A 13,136-nucleotide genomic window follows, 5' to 3' on the forward strand; every position below is an offset into this window, starting at 1 on the left:
GATCGTGCTGTTTAATCTGCTTCTTGATATGCCACACCTGTCAGGTGGGTGGATTAGCTTGGCAAAGGAGAAATGCTCACTAACAGGGATGTAAACAAATTTGTGCACAAAATATGAGAGAAATATGCTTTTTGTGCATATGGAACATTTCTGGGATCTTTTATTTCAGCTCATGAAACATGGGACCAACACTACATTTTGCGTTTATATTTTTGTACAGTATATTCAGTGGCGACCCTTTATTTTGAGCCCCACCAGTTTAGCAAAAAATATATATAATAAAAACATCTAGATATTTTGGCATTAATACATGTCACATATCAGTTTACAAACAATGTAATTTTATAAAATAATTTTAGTTAATAAAGCCACATACAAACATTGTTTATTATTTGCTTTCTTGAGTAAGAAGCTTCCAAAAATGCAGGTGTATCAGCCTAGATCAGCGCTTTCTGTGGTGCTGGGGCAGCAAGCGGAAAATACAGAGGGCCGTGATTGGCTCAGTGTTCTGTCACTCATGGGGACACTACATCACCACAAAATCTACAGGGAGAGCTTGATAATTCAAGCCCCTTGGGTGCTGCGATAGATTTACAATAGAAGTGACAATCCAAGAAGGATCAAGGTCATTGGCCACAGATCAAATCATGTCAAGTCACGTCATATCTACAGTAGCTTTGACTAGATACTTTCAAAATCTTAGCTAGCAGTCATCATGAATCAAGTCGACAATCTACTGGCAAATCCTTTTTAATCCTTGTCATATGAAGAGAAATAATGAAGAGAAATTACAGTACTTTCTAAATCTTAGCTAGCAGTCATCATGAATCAAATTGACAATCTACTGGCTAATTTTTTCAATCCTTGTCATATGAAGAGAAAATATTGATCAAACGTATCGGTGCTCATTGGACATAAGAAATTGGACATAACAATTTGGAAATCGCAAATTCAACCATGAGTGATTTGGAAGGAATCAGTGGCTATCTGCAAGAGTTACAAAGCAATCAATAGCCTGATTTTCAGTGGAGAGGGTGTGTGGTCTCTTTTCCAAGCTTAAAAAATAAACATTCAAATGCAACACCATGGGCCAGAAAAGGTTGAATACATTGGCAATGCTGTCAATCCAGCATGACTTCTGCCACGTTCAAAACACCTGGAAACTCAGAACTGGGAAATCTCAGACTTCAGTGAGTTCAAGACAACTGGGAACTAGCTCCGACTGGGAAAATATGTTTTGAACGGTCATCCAACTCGGAATTCCATGTCGGGAAGTCGTCTTTCTAGATCTCCGACCTGAAGATCACTGACATCATGATTCAATCTAGTTTTTCACCTTCCTTTTCAAGTGAGTCCATAAATGATGTAATATGTAATATGCCATGGAGACATGTATACTGTAGCTAAGAAAGTAATACTAAGTGTATGTTGTGTAGCAAGTCGTTAGAAGCCCATGTGCCTCACCCTAATAATTGGTCCCTTTCCCCTCAAAACTTAGCCTACTGTTCTGACTTGGTGGTGTACATAGCCTGTTTTAGAGAAATGTCATCATCGAATATTGTAAGAGCTTTCATTGTCTGCTTATATGCCCCCTTTATTTATCCTACGGTTCTAACTTGGTGTACAGGGAAAATATTGTAAGAACGGCCAATGTTCTGAATTCTGTCGCTGTACATTTCAAAAGTTCTGAACAAATAGTAATATTGACTACATCCGTTCTAGATCACTCATTAATGTCTTTATCGAAATTACAGATTCATTATCCGCTCATCGTTCCCTTATGCCATAGTTTGTACATTTCAATTGTCAGTACAAACCACATTTGTTTAAGCAAGTCAGCCATATCAGCTATGTTTTTTAAGGCAGTAAATGAGGCTGAATTAACTGTTTCTCTGCCAGACAAGGCTCTGCTGATAGGCAGGTGTAGCGGTGGTAAGGATTCACTCCATGGTACTGAAAAGAAAGCTCTGCTATTATGACAGCTTTATGTAGGCACTAACAGTTTCTTGGCAGTGTTTGTCACTGTTATAGTGGAATGAATGTAATGTTTAGTGTTTTGTATAGTGGCTTTGCTGGCATGCATCAACAATAAATAAAAAAATGTTGCCCCAACAACATTTAACATGCTAAAATCGCCACTGAGTATATGAATCCTATATTTGACCACATATGCAGTATGTGGTATATTTCCTACAGCACCATGCATGCTTTAATTCTTCCCACTAGATGGTACTGTAATCCAGCATTGTGTATTAGCTGTAAAAAGCATAAATCTCCATCACCCATGCTCATTTTACGTGTGAATTTTACGTGAGAAAGGCACACAGTGGCAAGAACTGAAATCCCTGATAGACAAACTATTAGTCTACTCTGTGACAATACACACTCAAATTGCTGATATTGTATTTTGTCGATCAAAATGAATGCACTTTTTTGGGCACCAGGCTCCAGGCTCCATCAGCTGATGCCAATGATGTACATTAGTGGTGTGTTCAGTTGGCCTCAACGTTTGCCATGTTGCATGGCGGTTTGTCAAGTTTATGTGAAGTTCAGAGCCTTACTGATGGTGTTACAATGCAAGGACTACTCCTGCTGCAACTCATGATGATTTACAGACATTCTACCTGCATTTTATATTAATGTATACTCAGGGTCTGTACCTGACATGTAGCTGGCTCCTACCACGTGACATGGAACGGGTCAGTATCTGTACCTTACCTCCTCACTACTGGTGTCCAAGTTAAGAGGCCTAAGTGCCAGGTCCCCTTTGGTTCTCTCTGTACACAAAATCACTTGATTCTGTCACATCCTCACCTGGTCTGTCATCACTGTTATGCTTATTGTTATTTCTGTGTCTGGCAGACATTACTGCTTGGATTTTGGCCCACCACCACAAGCTTTACCTGATGTGCCTGGCTTGAGGACACCCTGGCCCGATGACACCCTGATGTGAGACCACTCCGTTGGAATGAAGTCAACAAAACAAAGGAGATGATCGTGGACTTCAGGAAACAGCAGAGGGAGCACCCCTCTATCCACATCGAAGGGATAGTAGTGGAGAAGGTGGAAAGTTAAGTTCCTCGGCATACATTTTGCACCAAAGTCCAGGCACGGCGTCCAGTCCCGCTCCATGGCAGGAGCCTCTCTCTGCGCCGGTGCCCAGTCCAGGCACGGTGTCCAGTCCCGCTCCCTGGCAGGAGCCTTCCTCCGCGCCGGTGCCCAATCCAGGCACGGCGTCCAGTCCCGCTCCATGGCAGGAGCCCTCCTCTGCGCCGGTGTCCAGTCCAGACATGGCGTCCAGTCCCGATCCAAGGCCAGAGCCTTCCTCTGCGCTGATGCCCAGTCCAAGCACAGCGGTCAGCCCAGCTCCATGGCCAAAGCCTTCTTCTGCGCCAATGCCCAGTCCAGACACGGCGTCCAACTCAACTCAAGGGCTGGATCCCTCCTCTGCGCCGGTGCCCTGTCCAGGCACAGCGTTCAGCCCGGCGCTATGGCCGGAACCTTCATCTGCGCTGGTGCCCAGTCCAGGTACGGCGTTCAGCCCGACGCCATGGTCGGATCCGGGTTCTGGGGGGGGGCTATGACCTGCAACGGAGCCGCCACCGACACTAGTCACCCCCCTCAACCCCTCCCCATTTGGTTTCAGGTTTTGCGGCCAGAGTCCGCACCTTTAGGTGGGGGGGTACTGTCACGCCCTGACCATAGAGAGCCCTGGTTTCTCTATGGTGTAGTAGGTCAGGGCGTGACTAGGGGGTGTTCTCGTTTAAATTTTCTATGTTGGTGTTTTGTATGGTTCCCAATTAGGGGTAGCTGGTAATCGTTGCCTCTAATTGGGGATCATATTTAAGTAGCTATTTTTCCCACCTGTGTTTGTGGGATATAGTATTGTGCATGTAGCACCACGTAGTCACGTTTCGTTGTTTGTTTATTGATTTATTGTTTTTGATTAAAGTTTCACTTTGAAATAAATATGTGGAACTCAACATCTGCTGCGCCTTGGTCCCGTTCTTACGACAACCGTGACAGCAATTTCCAAATGCCTGAAGGTACCGCATTTGTCTGTACAAACAATAGTACGCAAGTATAAACACCATGGGACCACGCAGCCGTCATACTGCTCAAGAAGGAGACGCTTTCTGTCTCCTAGAGATAAAAGTACTTTGGTGCAAAAAGTAAGAATCAATCCCAGAACAACAGCAAAGGACCTAAAAAAGCCAGACTACGGTTTGCAACTGCACTGGACAAAGATCATACGTTTTGGAGAAGTCCTCTGGTCTAATGAAACAAAAATAGAACTGTTTGGCCATAGTGACCATCATTATTTTTGAAGGAAAAAGGAGGAGGCTTGGAAGCCAAAGAACACCATCCTAACCGTGAAGCACGGGTGTGGCAGCATCATGTTGTAGGGGTGCTTTGCTGCAGGAGGGACTGGTGCACTTCACAAAATAGATGGCATCATGAGGGACGAAAATTATGTGGATATATTGAAGCAACATCTCAAGACATCAGTCAGGAAGTTAAAGCTTGGTCGCAAATGGGTCTTCCAAATGGACAATGACCCCAAGTATACCTCCAAAGTTGTGGAAAAATGGCTTAAGGACAACAAAGTCAAGGTATTGGAGTGGCCATCACAAGCCCTGACCTCAATCCTATAGAAAATTTGTGGGCAGAACTGAAAAAGCGTGTGCGAGCAAGGAGACCTACCTCAGTTACACCCGCTCTGTAAGGAGGAATGGGCCAATATTCACCCAACATATTGTGAGAAGCTTGTGGAAGGCTACCTGAAACATTTGACCCAAGTTAAACAATTTAAAGGCAATGCTACCAAATACTAATTGAGTGTATGTAAACTTCTGACCCACTGGGAATGTGATGAAAGAAATAAAAGCTGAAATAAATTACTCTCTAGTATTATTCACATTCTTAAAATAAAGTGGTGATCTTAACTGACCTAAGACAGGGAATTTGTACTTGGATTGAATGTCAGGAATTGTGAAAAACTGAGAATGCCCACTCACAAAACATAGACTGCCCACTCAGCTCACGTCCTGACCAACACAAAAGAACTATGGTCAGAACGTGACATTTATGCCGATAGTGGACAACCTTGTTTTACTCTTCTTGACAGTTTAATACTTTCCGAGAAGTAGCCATTATTTACTAGTTTACACCTAGGGTTACTTTACATATCTTTAACCCATTGCATAAGATATTCTCCAAAATATAAATATTCTATGCATTTATAAATCAATTCCAGTCATACTTTATCAAAGGTCTTTTCAAAGTCAGCTATGAATACCAGGCCTGGTTTCCCAGATTTGTCATAGTGTTCTATTGTTTCCAGTATTTGTCTAATATTATCTCCAATGAATCGTCCATGTAAAAAACCTGTCTGATTAGTACCGTTTTAATTCTATGCGCTATGCATTTTGCTAGAACTTTTGCATCACAACACTGAAGTGTAAAGGGGCCTCCAATTCTTTAAATGGACTGGATCTTTATATATAACACTAGGGTCCTGTTTCAGTAATACAGAAAGCAGACCTTCTTGTTGAGTATCTGAGTATCTTGTTGAGTATCTTGTTGAGTATCTACCATTTTTATAGGTGTGGTTAAAAGATGCTAATAAAGGTCCTCTGTTATATCATAAAATGTTTGGTATACTGGTATGCCATCCAGCCCTGCGGTTTCCCCAGACTTAAAGGCTTTAATTGCATCAAAAACTTTCTCATCTTTAATTCGACCTTCACATGAGTCTTACTGTACAGCTATTAATTTTAAATTATTAATAGAAAGAAATCTTTACCATTTGTATTATTTATTTATTTTTCACCTTTATTTAACCAGGTAAGCTAGTTGAAGAACAAGTTCTCATTTACAACTGCGACCTGCCAAGATAAAGCAAAGCAGTGCGACAAACAACAACACAAAGTTACACATAACAAGTGTACAGTTAATAACACAATATTAAAAAAAGAAAGTCTATATACAGTGTGTACAAATGGCGTGAGGAGGTAAGGCAATAAATAGGCCATAGTAGCGAAGTAATTACAATTCAGCAGATTAACACTGGAGTGATAATGCAGCAGATGGTGATGTGCAAGTAGAGATACTGGTGTGCAAAAGAGCAGAAAAGTAAATTAAAACAATATGGGGATGAGGTAGGTAGATTGGGTGGGCTAATTACAGATGGACTATGTACAGCTGCAGCGATCGGTTAGCTGCTCAGATAGCTGATGTTTAAAGCTGGTGAGGGAAATGTAAGTCTCCAGCTTCAGCGATTTTTGCAATTCGTTCCAGTCACTGGCAGCAGAGAACTGAAATGCGGCCAAAACAGGTGCTGGCTTTGGGGATGACCAGTGAGATACACCTGCTGGAGTGCGTGGTACGGGTGGGTCTTGTTATCGTGACCAGTGAGCTGAGGTAAGGCGGAGCTTTACCTAGCATAGACTTATAGATGACCTGGAGCCAGTGGGTCTGACGAATATGTAGCGAGGGCCAGCCGACTAGAGCATATAGGTTGTAGTGGTGGGTGGTATAAGGGGCTTTGGTAACAAAACGGATGGCAATGTGATAGACTCCATCCAGTTTGCTGAGCAGAATATTGGAAGCTATTTTGTAGAAGACATCGCCGAAGTCGAGGATTGGTAGGATAGTCCGTTTTACTAGGGTAAGTTTTGCGGCGTGAGTGAAGGAGGCTTTGTTGCGAAATAGAAAGCCAATTCTAGATTTGATTTTGGATTGGAGATGTTTGATATGAGTCTGGAAGGAGAGTTTACAGTCTAGCCAGACACCTAGGTATTTGTAGTTGTCCACATATTCTAGGTCAGAACCGTCCTGGTCGGGCGGGCGGGTGCGGGCAGGGAATGGCTGAAAACCATGCATATGGTTTTACTAGCGTTTAAGAGCAGTTGGAGGCCATGGAAGGAGTGTTGTATGGCATTGAAGCTCGTTTGGATGTTAGTAAACACAGTGTCCAAAGAAGGGCCAGATGTATACAGAATGGTGTCGTCTGCGTAGAGGTGGATCAGGGAATCACCCGCAGCAAGAGCGACATCGTTGATATATACAGAGAAGAGAGTCAGCCTGAGAATTGAACCCTGTGGTACCCCCATAGAGACTGCCAGAGGTCCGGACAACAGGCCCTCCGATTTGACACTGAACTCTGTCTGCAAAGTAGTCGGTGAAACAGGTGAGGCAGTCATTTGAGAAACCAAGGCTATTGAGTCTGCCGATAAGAATACGGTGATTGACAGAGTCAAAAGCCTTGGCCAGGTCGATGAAGATGGCTGCACAGTACTGTCTTTTATCAATAGTGGTTATGATATCGTTTACTACCTTGAGCGTGGCTGAGGTGCACCCATGACCAGCTCGGAAACCGGATTGCACAGCAGAGAAAGTACGGTGGGATTCGAATGAACTTTGGTTAATGGAGATGGAGGAGACTGAAACTAAAACATATGCTTAAAGTGCTTTGCTTCCTCTTTCAAAATATTGTTTGGTCAATCATGGGTGACTCCATTTGTAACAAGTTTCAGTAAATTCATTTTGGTAGCATTTGTATGTTGAAGATTAAAAAATGATTTGGTGCATTTCCCCCCCTATTCCATCCAGTTCGCTTTGTTTTTATAATATTTTACACTTGATCTTTCTTGAATAAGTTACTCCATTACTTTTTGTTATTCCTCTAACGTATTGTGCGCCTCTATAGGACAGTTTTTGTTGCTATCTGTCTGTACAGTTAGTCCCTCTATTTCCTTTGTTAATATGAATTATTTTGTTTTAAGGAAGAGTATTGTATTGCATAGCCTCTAGGGGCACATTTAAACGTGTCCCATACAATAAGGGGATCTGCTGTGCCTATATCACGTTGGAAAAAGTAAGTTATTGTAACCCGATTCGTCCTCCTCTCACGAGGAGTATGAGAGATCGGACCAATGTGCAGCGTGGTAAGTGTTCGTCATTTTAAATGAAAAGTCACTGAACACGAAAAAACAAAAAAACAAAGTGAAAGACAGAAACGAAAACAAAACAGTTCTGTATGGAGGAAACACAGACACAGAAAACAATCACCCACAAATAAAATGGGGGAAACAGGCTGCCTAAGTATGATTCTCAATCAGAGACAACGAACGACACCTGCATCTGTTCGAGAACCATACCAGGCCAAACACATAAATACTACATAGAAAAAAAGAACATAGCCTACCCACCCAAACTCACGCCCTGACCAAACTAACACAAAGACATAATAAAGGAACTAAGGTCAGAACGTGACAGTTATAATTGATTCTGTACTGGTGAAAAACAAGTTGTCATCCAATACAATACTACGTTTGGGTAATCCAAAAGTTACGTTACTGATTACAATTTTGGACGGGTAATTAGTAACTAACGGATTACATTTAGAAAGTAACCTACCCAACCCTGTAAAGTACGTAGGACTCCATAATGTGCCTCCACTCATACAGTATCTTCACACAAGACCCATATTAATGCTTCACACAGTGCTAGACCAAAGGGCCAAATGGGAAAATTATAGATTTGACATTTATTGAGTAGGGTATACAGTATGCACCAATAGTGAATATGCAGTTCCTAAATTTGGGGTAGGGACCCCATGTGGGGTCAGCTGAAATCGGGTCTCTTGACAAAATCTGTAATCTTATCAAACAAAGTCAGATTTTTTTCTATTGAAATGGCTACAACCTTTTAGTGTCAACTAAAAGCCTTAGACTATTAGAATGCACTTGCATGTCATTGTGTGTTGCGACTGAAAAATGAATATGAACACTCAGCGTTAACTAGGGAATATACTTTTTCCATGTGGGAACTTCTGCATTTTCTAGTGTCAATATGCGGTCATGTGCTGTTAAAGTTTGGGAACATGGAATTATCAGATTGTCTAGAACACACACACACACACGTGCGCACACACACACACACCTGTTTACAGGTTTTAGAATTAATACCACGCAAGGAGAACACTCCTAACTTAAGTTATTTTTGTAAAAAAAATTAAAAGACTTACAGTAGTGTCATGACGTTGCCCTCTTTGGGTACAGCAAGCCCATCCCCCTCTCCCTGCCTCCCCCTGCCTCCTTCAACTAGCTGCTGTGGTCAGAGAGAGGTTGTAAATTCCTGAGAAGACCCTGCCTCATGGCCACACAGTATAAGAGACAGAGTGAATTTTCATAGAGAACAAAGGAATTTCTTCCACCTCACAGAACTTGAGGTCCGAACAAATTTCATGTCCGGACAAGGTATAAAAGATTGGTGAAGAATCCAGCTACGAACTGGTCCATTTGTTACATTTTGGGGAAGCTCATGGGAGACGGTATGGCCACATTGCCATAACGCTGTTTATATAATAGCCTCAGATATGAGGTTTACATCTAATTGTTGTATAATATGAATGAGTGAGTATGATACTGTTTGTAAAATTGTGTGATGTGATTTTGGACTGTTTAATGAAGGAAACTCCAATTCCCTTTTGAGTTTAACTAAATCAGAGGACCGCCCCTGAGCCCAGTTAGAGTCAGGCATCCTGGGACAGCCCCTTTTCTGCAATTCCGAATAAAACCCAACTTTGAGAAATTATCACCAGACCATGTTTCTCTCAATCACGGGCGTACAAATGTTGCAGACCATTGCTGAATCTTTTAATCATACCACGTGGTTAAACTCTTAGACTATAGATACCGACAGAATAAGAACAAGTCTTTGATATTAATTACTAGTCTGCAGCTAGGAATTCGGTATCATTAAATGCGAAGAACGAAAACCGCCGAAACATCCATTCTACAACAACATGAATGAATGTCACTCTGAACTATTCACAATAACCACGGCAGAGAGAGAGATGGACAATTCTACAAAAGAAACAAACTTTTCAACAGCGATCAAGATGATACACTGAGCGTAAATATATATATTGATTGCAATTGTTCCCGAATGAGTGAGCGTTCATGTGTAAAGGATTAGCATTTCATTTGTTATAATTATTAACTCTGTAGTGACTTCTCAGTCGACCCCCACTTCCCTTTTGTCTAACAAGCCGCCATGCCGGTTTAGCCCACTAGGGCACATTCTCCTATCTGTTTGTTTATGCATTTCTGTGAATTACTTAGTTAGTAATAAATAAATGATTTAAGACAATTGATGTATGGATGACTCATAGTGAAGACTGGGTTCGTGCAGATAACCAACAATTTACGACGTTTGGAATGAGACTAACGTGAGGTAAAGTAAATAATTCATTAATCAGAAGACTATGGATCAGATATGAAAATATCTGAAAAGTTATTTTAGGAAATGATAACTTTGTAATCTGAATATTTTCCTTGGTGACTTCCTAGTTAATTACAGTTACATGATTAATCAGTTTAATCGCGTAATACTAATTACAGAGAATCTTTGATAAAAACTAAAAGTCTTCATTTAATGATAGTAAAGACACGACAGTAGCCTAACCCTAACCCTTTCAGTCTCTCTCATAGATCGTCATTTCTTTATTTCTTTAAAGTGACTCAGAGTGCAGCCAGCTCGTGTGAAGGAAGGAGCCGACACTAAAACTCCTGTATATTTGTTCATGTGCACTTTGAGAGGCAGTGTTACTACTATTCTCTGATTACTGAGCTGCTGACAGTGAAAGGGGCGATAATGATAATAGTCTTATGATTCTCTAGTCTTTCTACCATACCATGTTATAGTCTTTCTACCGTACCATGTTATAGTCTTTATACAGTACCATGTTATAGTCTTTATACAGTACCATGTTATAGTCTTTATACAGTACCATGTTATAGTCTTTCTACAGTACCATGTTATAGTCTTTCTACAGTATCATGTTGTATTCTTTCTACAGTACCATGTTATAGTCTTTCTACCGTACCATGTTGTATTCTTTATACAGTACCATGTTGTATTCTTTCTACAGTACCATGTTGTATTCTTTCTACTGTACCATGTTGTATTCTTTCTACAGTACCATGTTGTAGTCTTTCTACTGTACCATGTTGTATTCTTTCTACTGTACCATGTTGTATTCTTTCTACAGTACCATGTTGTAGTCTTTATACAGTACCATGTTGTAGTCTTTATACAGTACCATGTTGTATTCTTTCTACAGTATCATGTTGTATTCTTTCTACAGTACCATGTTATAGTCTTTCTACCGTACCATGTTGTATTCTTTATACAGTACCATGTTGTATTCTTTCTACAGTACCATGTTGTATTCTTTCTACTGTACCATGTTGTATTCTTTCTACAGTACCATGTTGTAGTCTTTCTACAGTACCATGTTGTATTCTTTCTACTGTACCATGTTGTAGTCTTTCTACTGTACCATGTTGTAGTCTTTATACAGTACCATGTTGTAGTCTTTCTACAGTACCATGTTGTAGTCTTTCTACTGTACCATGTTATAGTCTTTCTACCGTACCATGTTGTATTCTTTATACAGTACCATGTTGTAGTCTTTATACAGTACCATGTTGTAGTCTTTATACAGTACCATGTTGTATTCTTTCTACTGTACCATGTTGTAGTCTTTCTACTGTACCATGTTGTATTCTTTATACGGTACCATGTTGTAGTCTTTCTACAGTACCATGTTGTAGTCTTTCTACTGTACCATGTTATAGTCTTTCTACCGTACCATGTTGTATTCTTTATACAGTACCATGTTGTAGTCTTTATACATTACCATGTTGTAGTCTTTATACAGTACCATGTTGTAGTCTTTCTACAGTACCATGTTGTAGTCTTTCTACTGTACCATGTTATAGTCTTTCTACCGTACCATGTTGTATTCTTTATACAGTACCATGTTGTAGTCTTTATACAGTACCATGTTGTAGTCTTTATACAGTACCATGTTGTATTCTTTCTACAGTACCATGTTGTAGTCTTTCTACTGTACCATGTTGTATTCCTTATACAGTACCATGTTGTATTCTTTCTACAGTACCATGGTGTAGTCTTTCTACTGTACCATGTTGTATTCTTTATACAGTACCATGTTGTATTCTTTCTACTGTACCATGTTGTAGTCTTTCTACTGTACCATGTTGTATTCTTTATACAGTACCATGTTGTATTCTTTATACTGTACCATGTTGTAGTCTTTCTACTGTACCATGTTGTATTCTTTATACAGTACCATGTTGTATTCTTTCTACTGTACCATGTTGTAGTCTTTCTACTGTACCATGTTGTATTCTTTATACAGTACCATGTTGTATTCTTTCTACTGTACCGTGTTGTATTCTTTATACAGCACCATGTTGTAGTCTTTCTACAGTACCATGTTGTATTCTTTATACAGCACCATGTTGTAGTCTTTCTACTGTACCATGTTGTATTCTTTATACAGCACCATGTTGTAGTCTTTCTACTGTACCATGTTGTATTCTTTATACAGTACCATGTTGTATTCTTTCTACTGTACCGTGTTGTATTCTTTCTGCAGTAACATGTTGTATTCTTTCTACTGTACCATGTTGTATTCTTTCTACTGTACCATGTTGTATTCTTTCTACTGTACCATGTTGTATTCTTTCTACTGTACCATGTTGTATTCTTTATACTGTACCATGTTGTATTCTTTCTGCAGTAACATGTTGTATTCTTTCTACTGTACCATGTTGTAGTCTTTCTACAGTACCATGTGTTTCTTCCTTGCCTCTGTGACTCACCCTCAAGTCACTCATTAGTCACTCCAAATACCCATTACAACCACCCCGCTTTAGATAATCATCAGTGGAGAAACTCAACAGATGGTTAATCAGAGAAGATATTAAAGAGGTAGGCAGTATCAGGATGAGTTGACAGGAGTTGCTGAACTTTTGGATGCAGTATCATTGCAATATTACAATTCTTAACAATGGTGTGCTTATTTGTTGCTCCTCCTTTCTGATTATCACTGTGAGAACAGTGTTTTTGGCCCGGCATCAAAGTATAGTCAGAGACAGTGCCATCAGGGAACTGAGATTATGTGTCCACACCTCTAGACCTCTATTCTTGCTGGCCCAGATGATAGCCTTTGTGTTGAAAGCTGGTAGAGGGAGGAGGCAGTGGAACAGTCAGGATGTGCCTTGTGCCAATACTCCCTGGGCATTCCTTTTCATTTT

The sequence above is a fragment of the Oncorhynchus kisutch genome, linkage group LG22 (genome assembly GCF_002021735.2).
Source record: "Oncorhynchus kisutch isolate 150728-3 linkage group LG22, Okis_V2, whole genome shotgun sequence".
Classification (NCBI taxonomy): domain Eukaryota; kingdom Metazoa; phylum Chordata; class Actinopteri; order Salmoniformes; family Salmonidae; genus Oncorhynchus; species Oncorhynchus kisutch.